Source organism: Salvelinus namaycush, chromosome 5, assembly GCF_016432855.1.
Source record: "Salvelinus namaycush isolate Seneca chromosome 5, SaNama_1.0, whole genome shotgun sequence".
Classification (NCBI taxonomy): domain Eukaryota; kingdom Metazoa; phylum Chordata; class Actinopteri; order Salmoniformes; family Salmonidae; genus Salvelinus; species Salvelinus namaycush.
In genome coordinates, this window is record NC_052311.1 from 9,878,653 (window position 1) to 9,889,501 (window position 10,849).

A 10,849-nucleotide genomic window follows, 5' to 3' on the forward strand; every position below is an offset into this window, starting at 1 on the left:
ACCAGAAGCTGTCCTGATAATATGGGTCCCTCCTACCAACCAGAAGCTGTCAGGATAATATGGGTCCCTCCTACCAACCAGAAGCTGTCAGGATAATATGGGTCCCTCCTACCAACAAGAAGCTGTCAGGATAATATGGGTCCCTCCTACCAACCAGAAGCTGTCAGGATAATATGGGTCCCTCCTACCAACCAGAAGCTGTCAGGATAATATGGGTCCCTCCTACCAACAAGAAGCTGTCAGGATAATATGGGTCCCTCCTACCAACCAGAAGCTGTCAGGATAATATGGGTCCCTCCTACCAACCAGAAGCTGTCAGGATAATATGGGTCCCTCCTACCAACCAGAAGCTGTCAGGCTAATATGGGTCCCTCCTACCAACCAGAAGCTGTCAGGATAATATGGGTCCCTCCTACCAACCAGAAGAGGAAGGGACATTGGAGAGGGTGAGAGTGGGCGAGGGACAGACTTGTTTTATTTTGTTTATTTTTATTTAACCTTTATTTAACTAGGCAAGTCAGTTAAGAACAAATTCTTATTTACAATGACATGGAGGGGAAGTGAAGTTTGTGAGAGGAACACCGAAAGATGGGATAAAGTTTAACGAGAAGAACTAGAGAGAGAAAATTAGTGAAAGGATTTTAGATGTTTTAATTCTCATGATGAGGGGGAAACATTAGAAGGGGAATTAGAATCAGATTAGCCTAGGTAATATTGGTGATGTTAATATTCTGGAAAACATATTTCTCCCCCTTGATAAATTTGAATAAACCAACAATTGATTCATACAGTGCCTTCAGAAAGTATTCAGACCCCTTGACTTTTTTCACATTTTGTTACGTTACAGCCTTATTCTAAAATTGATTAAATTGTATTTTTTCCTCATCAATCTACACACAATACCCCATAATGATAAAGCAAAAACAGGTTTTTTGAAATTTTTGCAAATTTATTACAAATAAAAAACTGAAATCACAAGTATTCAGACCCTTTACGCAGTACTTTGTTGAAGCGCCTTTGGCAGCGATTACAACATCGAGTCTTCTTGGGTATAACATTACAAGATTGGCACATCTGTATTTGGGGAGTTTCTTCCATTCTTCTCTGCAGATCCTCTCACTCTGTCAGGTTGGATGGGGAGTGTTGCTGGACAGCTATTTTCAGGTCTCTCCAGAGATGTTTGATTGGGTTCAAGTCCGGACTCTGGCCTGGCCACTCAAGGACATTCAGAGACTTGTCCCAAAGCCACTCCTGCGTTCTTGGCTGTGTGCTTAGGGTCAATGTCCTGTTGGAAGATGAACCTTCGCCCCAGTCTGAGGTCTTGAGCACTCTGGAGCAGGTTTTCATCAAGGATCTCTCTGTACTTTGCTCTGTTCATCTTTGCCTCGATCCTGACTAGTCTTCCAGTCCCAGCTACTGAAAAACATCCCCACAGCATGATGCTGCCACCACCATGCTTCACCGTAGGGATGGTGCAAGGTTTCTTCCCGACAACGCTTGGCATTCAGGCCAAAGAGATTAATCTTGGTTTAATCAGAACAGAGAATCTTGTTTCTCCTGATCTGAGAGTCTTTAGGTGCCTTTTGGCAAATTCCAAGCGGGTTGTCATGTGCCTTTTACTGAGGAATGGCTTCCTTCTGGCCACTCTACCATAAAGGCCTGATTGGTGGAGTGCTGCAGAGATGTTTGTCCTTCTGGAAGGTTCTCCCATCTCCACAGAGGAACTCTGGAGCTCTGTCAGAGTGACCATCGGGTTCTTGGTCACCTCCCTGACAAAGGCTCTTCTCCCCCGATTGCTCAGTTTGACCGGGCAGCCAGCTCTGGGAAGAGTCTTGGTTTCTAACCTCTTCCATTTAAGAATGATGGTGGCTATTGTGTTCTTGGGGACCTTCAATGCTGCAGAAATGTTTTGGTACCCTTCCCCAGATCTGTGCCTCGACACAATCCTGTCTCGGAGCTCTACGGACAATTCCTTTAACCTCATGGTTTGGTTTTTGCTCTGACATGCACTGTCAACTGGGGGCCCTTCTATATTATATAGACAGTTGTGTGCCTTTCCAAATCATGTCCAATCAATTGAATTTACCACAGGTGGACTCCAATCAAGTTGTAGAAACATCTCAAGGATGATCAATGGAAACAGGATGCACCTGAGCTCAATTACGAGTCTCATAGCAAAGGGTCTGAATACTTATGTAAATAAGGTATTTCTGTTTTTTCTCTTTGTCATTATGGGGTATTGTGTGTAGATCTCTGAGGAAAATGTTTATTTAATCAATTTTAAAATAAGGCTGTAACGTAACAAAATGTGGAAAAAGTCAAGGCGTCTGAATACTTTCCGAAGGCACTTTATGCATGTCTGTAGTTTGTTATACAAGTCGGAGAGGCAACGTAACTGGGATTTAGAAAAACCACAAACATTCACTCTCAACAAACTGAGATGTACAGTATTGTGTGTGTGTGTGTGTGTGTGTGTGTGTGTGTGTGTGTGTGTGTGTGTGTGTGTGTGTGTGTGTGCCTACAGTGGTTATTGTTCTCCAAATGTGGTATAAATTATTCAGTGAATAGCTTCTGAATCCCGAGAAATATTTAAGTGCATGTTTTACATGTCCTTTTTTAAAACATTTATACATTCCTCGGTTTACATTTCTCTGCTTGTCTTTTGGTGTTGAATATTTGAGAGTGCCATCAATTTACAATTCAGAAAAACTAAAATGAATGTCAGTTGAGTTTTATAGCATACTGTTCATATGACAGAAAATAAAGAGATGACACGTTATTGTGTACAGTGCAGTATGTTCGAGGGGTTGCAGTTTAGGCGTGTTCTCCTGTCCTCTGAAATGCTTGACATGATTTGACAGAACATTTGACAAACAAATGCTCTGCAGGCAAGTTTTTCCACAAGTGTATGGGCCACTCAAGTGTGTGTTTTCACTCTCAGGACAACATACAAAATTGCCCCTCGGCTCCAGTCAAAATCCATGCAAAGCAAACAAGAGATGGCAACAATGAGAGGGAGTAGTAGAGCAAGGGACTGAAAGAGACAGATGGACAGACTGAGAGAAGGAGATGAGGCTCTGGCAGTGGGTTGTGAGATACTCAGAATTGAATGAATTGGTTTTAAAAGGAGAATCATTAATAATGATGTAATGCTGCTGTGTATCTGGTGATATCCTCATATGGACGTCAGGGCCTTGTGGAGGAGTTTTGGCAGGATGATGATAAAGATTGATAAAGTTATATCCGGATTCAAGACTGGATCTGGAGGTGTTTCAGTCTATGTATTTTTAGCACAAAACAGCCGGTTTCAAAGTACTGCAACAGCCAACGCTCACCCAACAGAGGGAGGAAGTCAAGGAGCATAAAAACATATTGGAGTCTCCACTATGAATAACAAATAGCATGTAGCTCTCTGTGACGCCCGCCTGCTCCCTTTCATAATCATACCTTTGGGATAAACCGGGGGGGGACTCAGCGCCAGACTCTCACATACACATTTCCTCTCAATGATTTAAAATGTTTCATTCTTCCTCCTCTTTTCCCTAAGCCGTCTCTCTTCCTGAGCTCTCTACCTGGCATTTCTCTCTCTCTCCCTTTACTCCATCTTTCAATATCAACTCTTCCTCACTCTTGGGTTTGTTTACTTAACTGGCCATGTAGTTATTTCTGCCATACCCCCCTCTCTCTTCATCTCGCTCTCCCCTCTCTCTCCATCTCTCCCTCCCCCCCTCTCTCATCTCTCCCTCCCCCCTCTCTCTCCTTTCCCTCCCCTCTCTCTTTTCATCTCTCTCCTCTCTCCTTGGATAATCTCTTTCATCTGTTCAGCTCCTCATCCTTTTGTTTATTCACTCACTCCATTCCTTCAGACTGAGATTGGCTCAATCAGACCCCACCCAGCTCACTCCTCCTCCAATCCTCCTCTCCTCCCTAGTGAGTCTGTTTTCCTTTCTGTCCTTTAATTTGGATTCTGTCCTTCCTACCTCACTATTTTCTCTGAGGCATCGCTCTAAGAATTTCAAAACAACTTCTGAAATGACACAAATGAGCTGTATATCTCAGTAGAATATAGAGAAATTATGACAGCTTATGTTTTAAGACATTACAGAGCAACTTTGTAAAAATATGTTGAACCTCAAATCTCTGAAGATGATGTTTGAGAAACCTGTTTAACTTACCCTCTCAGTGCTTCGTATCTCTTTGCCTTCTGTCTTTGTCTGTTCCACAGCTGAAGGGGCTGTTTGTGTGTGTGTGTGTGTGTGTGTGTGTGACAAGTCAGAGTGTGTGTGTGTTTCCAGTTCACTCTGTCCGTAATAGTTGAGGTTCAGTCAGTCCCCTCCGAGGCACCGTACTTCCTGTGGCATTGGTGAGCGATGAAGATGGCGGTGACGATAATGATGTTTGTAGGCCGTAGGTCTCCTGGAAGCAGCATGGGAGAGGAGGACGGCACAGAGAGCAGCATGGCCTAGCTAGCCTAACAGCCTACAGCCTCCAACCCCATCCAGAGTAGCATCTGGCAGGAGAGTCAGTCTTCAAGGCCTCTCTGCTGGTGGGTTTATGTTGTCTTCATGTTGACTTCCATAGGTCCAGATGGTCATCCAGTCAGTCTGTGTCTGTATAGATTGAACCAGCTGGGGGGAATGGAGGACGATACACAGTTTAGAGGTTAGAGGAAATGACTCGAACAGAGTGGAGGTGAAGGAGGTGGTGGTGGGATGAGAGGTCACAGGAGTCTGGGCCACTTGTTATCCTTCACTTTGAGGATTAGAATGAATCATGTCTGGCTCTTAAGGCCTATAGTGACACTGCTCGCTTTCCACCCAGGCACTTTTTCTCTCCTCGAATTTGTAGGGATTAGCGGCTAAAGATGATATTCCTCCCGCCGTCTGTGGTACTTGCCCCAGAGACACTGCCCGACTAGCCTGACACTGCACCCCCTGTGGGGAGAACAGAGAGGGCAGTTAGCTAGGACTCCTCACTCATACACACACACAGGCTGTGTCCCAAATGGCACCCTAGGGCTCTGGTCAAAAGCAGTGCACTATATAGGGAATAGGGTGCCATTTGGGTCATAGCCATTCACTACTTTATCAATGAGTCAACTGTATACCAGCAGGGAAGGTTTCAGAAGAACCATTATAATTGTTTAGCTTAATACGAATGCTCAAGTCTAACCATGCTCAAGTTAATCTTCAAAGGACAGACACTCCAGCTTCAGTGACTAGACAGTTATGTGTGGCAAGGTGACGAGTCTAGGATTAAAGCACTGTTCTTCACTCCTGGTTATGAGGACCCACAGACTTTCATTCCGGGTGTGTACTAACACACCCGATGCAGTTATTCAACTTGACATCAAGACTTTTGATTTGTTGAATCAGTTGTGTTAGTGCTGGTCTGGAACAAAAGCCTGCACACACCAAGGACCAGACTTGAAGAACACTAGATTGAGATGTCTAGAAAGGTAAAAGCGGAGTTTTTAGTAGTGTGGTGTGGTAGTAATGTGTGGTGAGGTAGAGTAGTGTGGTGAGGTGAGGTAGCGTGGTGTGATAAGGTGGTGTGGTAGCGTAGTGTGATAAGGTAGTGTGGTGTGGTAGTGTGGTGAGGTAGTGTAGCGTGGTATGGTGAGGTAGCGTAGTGCTATGAGGTAGTGTAGTGAGGTAATGTAGCGAGGTAGTGTAGCGTGGTGTGGTGTAGCGAGGTAGTGTAGTGTAGCATAGTGTGGTGAGGTAGTATAGCGTGGTGTAGCGAGGTAGTGTAGCATGGTGTAGTGAGGTAGTGTAGCATAGTGTGGTGAGGTAGTATAGCGTGGTGTAGCGAGGTAGTGTAGCATGGTGTAGTGAGGTAGTGTAGCGAGGTAGTGTAGCGAGGTAGTGTAGCGTGGTGTGGTGTAGCGAGGTAGTGTAGTGTAGCATAGTGTGGTGAGGTAGTATAGCGTGGTGTAGCGAGGTAGTGTAGCATGGTGTAGTGAGGTAGTGTAGCGAAGTGTGGTGAGGTAGCGTAGCGAAGTGTGGTGAGGTAGCGTAGCGAAGTGTGGTGAGGTAGCGTAGTGTGGTGAGGTAGCGTAGCGAAGTGTGGTGAGGTAGCGTAGAGTGGTGAGGTAGCGTAGAGTGGTGAGGTAGCGTAGAGTGGTGAGGTAGCGTAGAGTGGTGAGGTAGCGTAGAGTGGGGAGGTAGCGTAGAGTGGGGAGGTAGCGTAGAGTGGGGAGGTAGCGTAGAGTGGGGAGGTAGCGTAGAGTGGGGAGGTAGCGTAGAGTGGGGAGGTAGCGTAGAGTGGGGAGGTAGCGTAGAGTGGGGAGGTAGCGTAGAGTGGGGAGGTAGCGTAGAGTGGGGAGGTAGCGTAGAGTGGGGAGGTAGCGTAGAGTGGGGAGGTAGCGTAGAGTGGTGAGGTAGCGTAGAGTGGTGAGGTAGCGTAGAGTGGGGAGGTAGCGTAGAGTGGGGAGGTAGCGTAGAGTGGGGAGGTAGCGTAGAGTGGGGAGGTAGTAATGTCAGTGTAGTGTATTTTGGTGTGGTGGTTGTGTTTCTGTGCCCCCCCCCCCCCCCCCCCCCCCCCATGCTGACACAGCCTATATCCAGCCATGGATAGCTAGTACTGTAGCAGTAGAATACAATATAGACTAGAATGGTTCCTCTGGGTCTCATTGGCTGATAGCTCTATTGTCCTGACCTCTGCTGAATGTCTGTTCTGCAGGACAACACTTAGAACAGCAGTTACACTGTACTACTGGAGATGGACTGGGTCTTTTACAGCATTATGGACTGGGTCTTTTACAGCATTATGGACTGGGTCTTTTACAGCATTATGGACTGGGTCTTTTACAGCATTATGGACTGGGTCTTTTACAGCATTATGGACTGGGTCTTTTACAGCATTATGGACTGGGTCTTTTACAGCATTATGGACTGGGTCTTTTACAGCATTATGGACTGGGTCTTTTACAGCATTATGGACTGGGTCTTTTACAGCATTATGGACTGGGTCTTTTACAGCATTATGGACTGGGTCTTTTACAGTATTATGGACTGGGTCTTTTACAGTATTATGGACTGGGTCTTTTACAGTATTATGGACTGGGTCTTTTACAGCATTATGGACTGGGTCTTTTACAGCATTATGGACTGGGTCTTTTACAGCATTATGGACTGGGTCTTTTACAGTATTATGGACTGGGTCTTTTACAGTATTATGGACTGGGTCTTTTACAGTATTATGGACTGGGTATTTTACAGTATTATGGACTGGGTCTTTTACAGCATTATGGACTGGGTATTTTACAGTATTATGGACTGGGTATTTTACAGTATTATGGACTGGGTCTTTTACAGTATTATGGACTGGGTCTTTTACAGTATTATGGACTGGGTCTTTTACAGCATTATGGACTGGGTCTTTTACAGCATTATGGACTGGGTCTTTTACAGCATTATGGACTGGGTCTTTTACAGCATTATGGACTGGGTCTTTTACAGTATTATGGACTGGGTCTTTTACAGCATTATGGACTGGGTCTTTTACAGCATTATGGACTGGGTCTTTTACAGCATTATGGACTGGGTCTTTTACAGCATTATGGACTGGGTCTTGTGCAGCAATACCACAGATGGACTGGGTCTTGTACGGCAGTACCACAGATGGACTGGGTCTTGTACGGCAGTACCACAGATGGACTGGGTCTTGTACGGCAGTACCACAGATGGACTGGGTCTTGTTCGGCAGTACCACAGATGGACAGGGTCTTGTGCGGCAGTACCACAGATGGACAGGGTCTTGTGCGGCAGTACCACAGATGGACTGGGTCTTGTGCGGCAGTACCACAGATGGACTGGGTCTTGTGCGGCAGTACCACAGATGGACTGGGTCTTGTGCGGCAGTACCACAGATGGACTGGGTCTTGTGCGGCAGTACCACAGATGGACTGGGTCTTGTGCGGCAGTAACACCGATGGACTGGGTCTTGTGCGGCAGTACCACCGATGGACAGGGTCTTGTACGGCAGTACCACAGATGGACTGGGTCTTTTACGGCAGTACCACAGATGGACTGGGTCTTTTACGGCAGTACCACAGATGGACTGGGTCTTGTACGGCAGTACCACAGATGGACTGGGTCTTGTACGGCAGTACCACAGATGGACTGGGTCTTGTACGGCAGTAACACAGATGGACTGGGTCTTGTACGGCAGTAACACAGATGGACTGGGTCTTGTACGGCAGTAACACAGATGGACTGGGTGTGTTCTAGTAATATTTTATGGTCCTCTATATTACCAGAACACTCGCAGAGCAGCAGTATAGGAGATGTATGGTACTCTGGGGTGTGTTCTGGTAATATTTAGCCCCATAAAGAGGATTCTCCAGAGGGCACTTCTATCTACCTACCACCAATGAGGAGAAAAGCATTCTTCATATTTTTGACTAGAGCGCCAATGTGTGCTGTGCAACGAACATTCATTAAAACCTGTGTGTGTGTGTGTGTGTGTGTGTGTGTGTGTGTGTGTGTGTGTGTGTGTGTGTGGAAGAATGCAAATGATGTGCATGTGTTATGGTGAGCACAACATCTAATTGTTTGTCTTTGTTAAAGCATGAGTCTCCACTCGTGTGTGTGTGTGTGTGTTAACTGTTTAACCAACAACTCACGTAACCCCCCACTCCCCTCCTATTTCTCATTTACTGAGGGAGAGCTGGAAAGAGGGAGGAAGAGTGGGTGATAGGAGAATGAGAGGGAGAGAGAAGGAGACAGCGAGAGGGGGAAAGCCGGAGCGAGCGAGGGAGGGAGAGGGCAGATTTATGAACCCATTGGAATGTAATTTGGAGGCAGAAATTACTGTCAGCCTGAGCAAGGTTTAAACTCACTGAAGCCTGAATCAACATCCACTGACGTGAGTGAGTGAGTGAGTGAGTGAGTGAGTGAGTGAGTGAGTGAGTGAGTGAGTGAGTGAGTGAGTGAGTGAGTGAGTGAGTGAGTACAGGAACGCAGGCATGTTTTATAGTAAATAGAAGTGGTTGGTAAATGTGATGGGGAGTATAATACCACAGAGCATGGTTTGCAATGCAGATGGGAGTATAATACCACAGAGCATGGTTTGCTATGCAGATGGGGAGTATAATACCACAGAGCATGGTTTGCTATGCAGATGGGGAGTATAATACCACAGAGCATGGTTTGCTATGCAGATGGGAGTATAATACCACAGAGCATGGTTTGCTATGCAGATGGGGAGTATAATACCACAGAGCATGGTTTGCTATGCAGATGGGAGTATAATACCACAGAGCATGGTTTGCTAGGCAGATGGGGAGTATAATACCACAGAGCATGGTTTGCTATGCAGATGGGAGTATAATACCACAGAGCATGGTTTGCTATGCAGATGGGGAGTATAATACCACAGAGCATGGTTTGCTATGCAGATGGGAGTATAATACCACAGAGCATGGTTTGCTATTCAGATGGGGAGTATAATACCACAGAGCATGGTTTGCTATTCAGATGGGGAGTATAATACCATAGAGCATGGTTTGCTATGCAGATGGGGAGTATAATACCACAGAGCATGGTTTGCTATGCAGATGGGGAGTATAATACCACAGAGCATGGTTTGCTATGCAGATGGGGAGTATAATACCATAGAGCATGGTTTGCTATGCAGATGGGGAGTATAATACCACAGAGCATGGTTTGCAATGCAGATGGGGAGTATAATACCACAGAGCATGGTTTGCTATTCAGATGGGGAGTATAATACCACAGAGCATGGTTTGCTATGCAGATGGGGAGTATAATACCACAGAGCATGGTTTGCAATGCAGATGTGGAGTATAATACCACAGAGCATGGTTTGCTATGCAGATGGGGAGTATAATACCACAGAGCATGGTTTGCTATGCAGATGGGGAGTATAATACCACAGAGCATGGTTTGCTATGCAGATGGGGAGTATAATACCACAGAGCATGGTTTGCTATGCAGATGGGGAGTATAATACCACAGAGCATGGTTTGCTATTCAGATGGGGAGTATAATACCACAGAGCATGGTTTGCTATTCAGATGGGGAGTATAATACCATAGAGCATGGTTTGCTATGCAGATGGGGAGTATAATACCACACAGCATGGTTTGCTATGCAGATGGGGAGTATAATACCATAGAGCATGGTTTGCTATGCAGATGGGGAGTATAATACCACAGAGCATGGTTTGCAATGCAGATGGGGAGTATAATACCACAGAGCATGGTTTGCTATGCAGATGGGGAGTATAATACCACAGAGCATGGTTTGCTATGCAGATGGGGAGTATAATACCACAGAGCATGGTTTGCTATGCAGAAGGGGAGTATAATACCACAGAGCATGGTTTGCTATGCAGATGGGCAGTATAATACCACAGAGCATGGTTTGCTATGCAGATGGGGAGTATAATACCACAGAGCATGGTTTGCTATGCAGATGGGGAGTATAATACCACAGAGCATGGTTTGCTATGCAGATGGGGAGTATAATACCACAGAGCATGGTTTGCTATGCAGATGGGGAGTATAATACCACAGAGCATGGTTTGCTATGCAGATGGGGAGTATAATACCACAGAACATGGTTTGCTATGCAGATGGGGAGTATAATACCACAGAACATGGTTTGCTATGCAGATGGGGAGTATAATACCACAGAGCATGGTTTGCTATGCAGATTGAACCTCTCACTCTGAATGAGTGTGCTGTATAACCACCCTACCACTCCACGTATGAGTGTCACAACTGCACAATATCTGGAGATGTATTCATATTTAAAAGTTCACATTCCTTACTGTGTTTCACTGACTGCTCTGACCTGACTTCATGACATTACACACACAC

At 45.6% G+C, this 10,849-nt stretch overlaps 1 protein-coding gene across 1 annotated transcript in view; it reads left to right on the forward strand.

The window, feature by feature from the left end:
• macrod1 (mono-ADP ribosylhydrolase 1) overlaps positions 1-10,849 on the forward strand; it is a 93,250-nt gene that overhangs the window by 28,985 nt on the left and 53,416 nt on the right. The window lies entirely within an intron of this gene.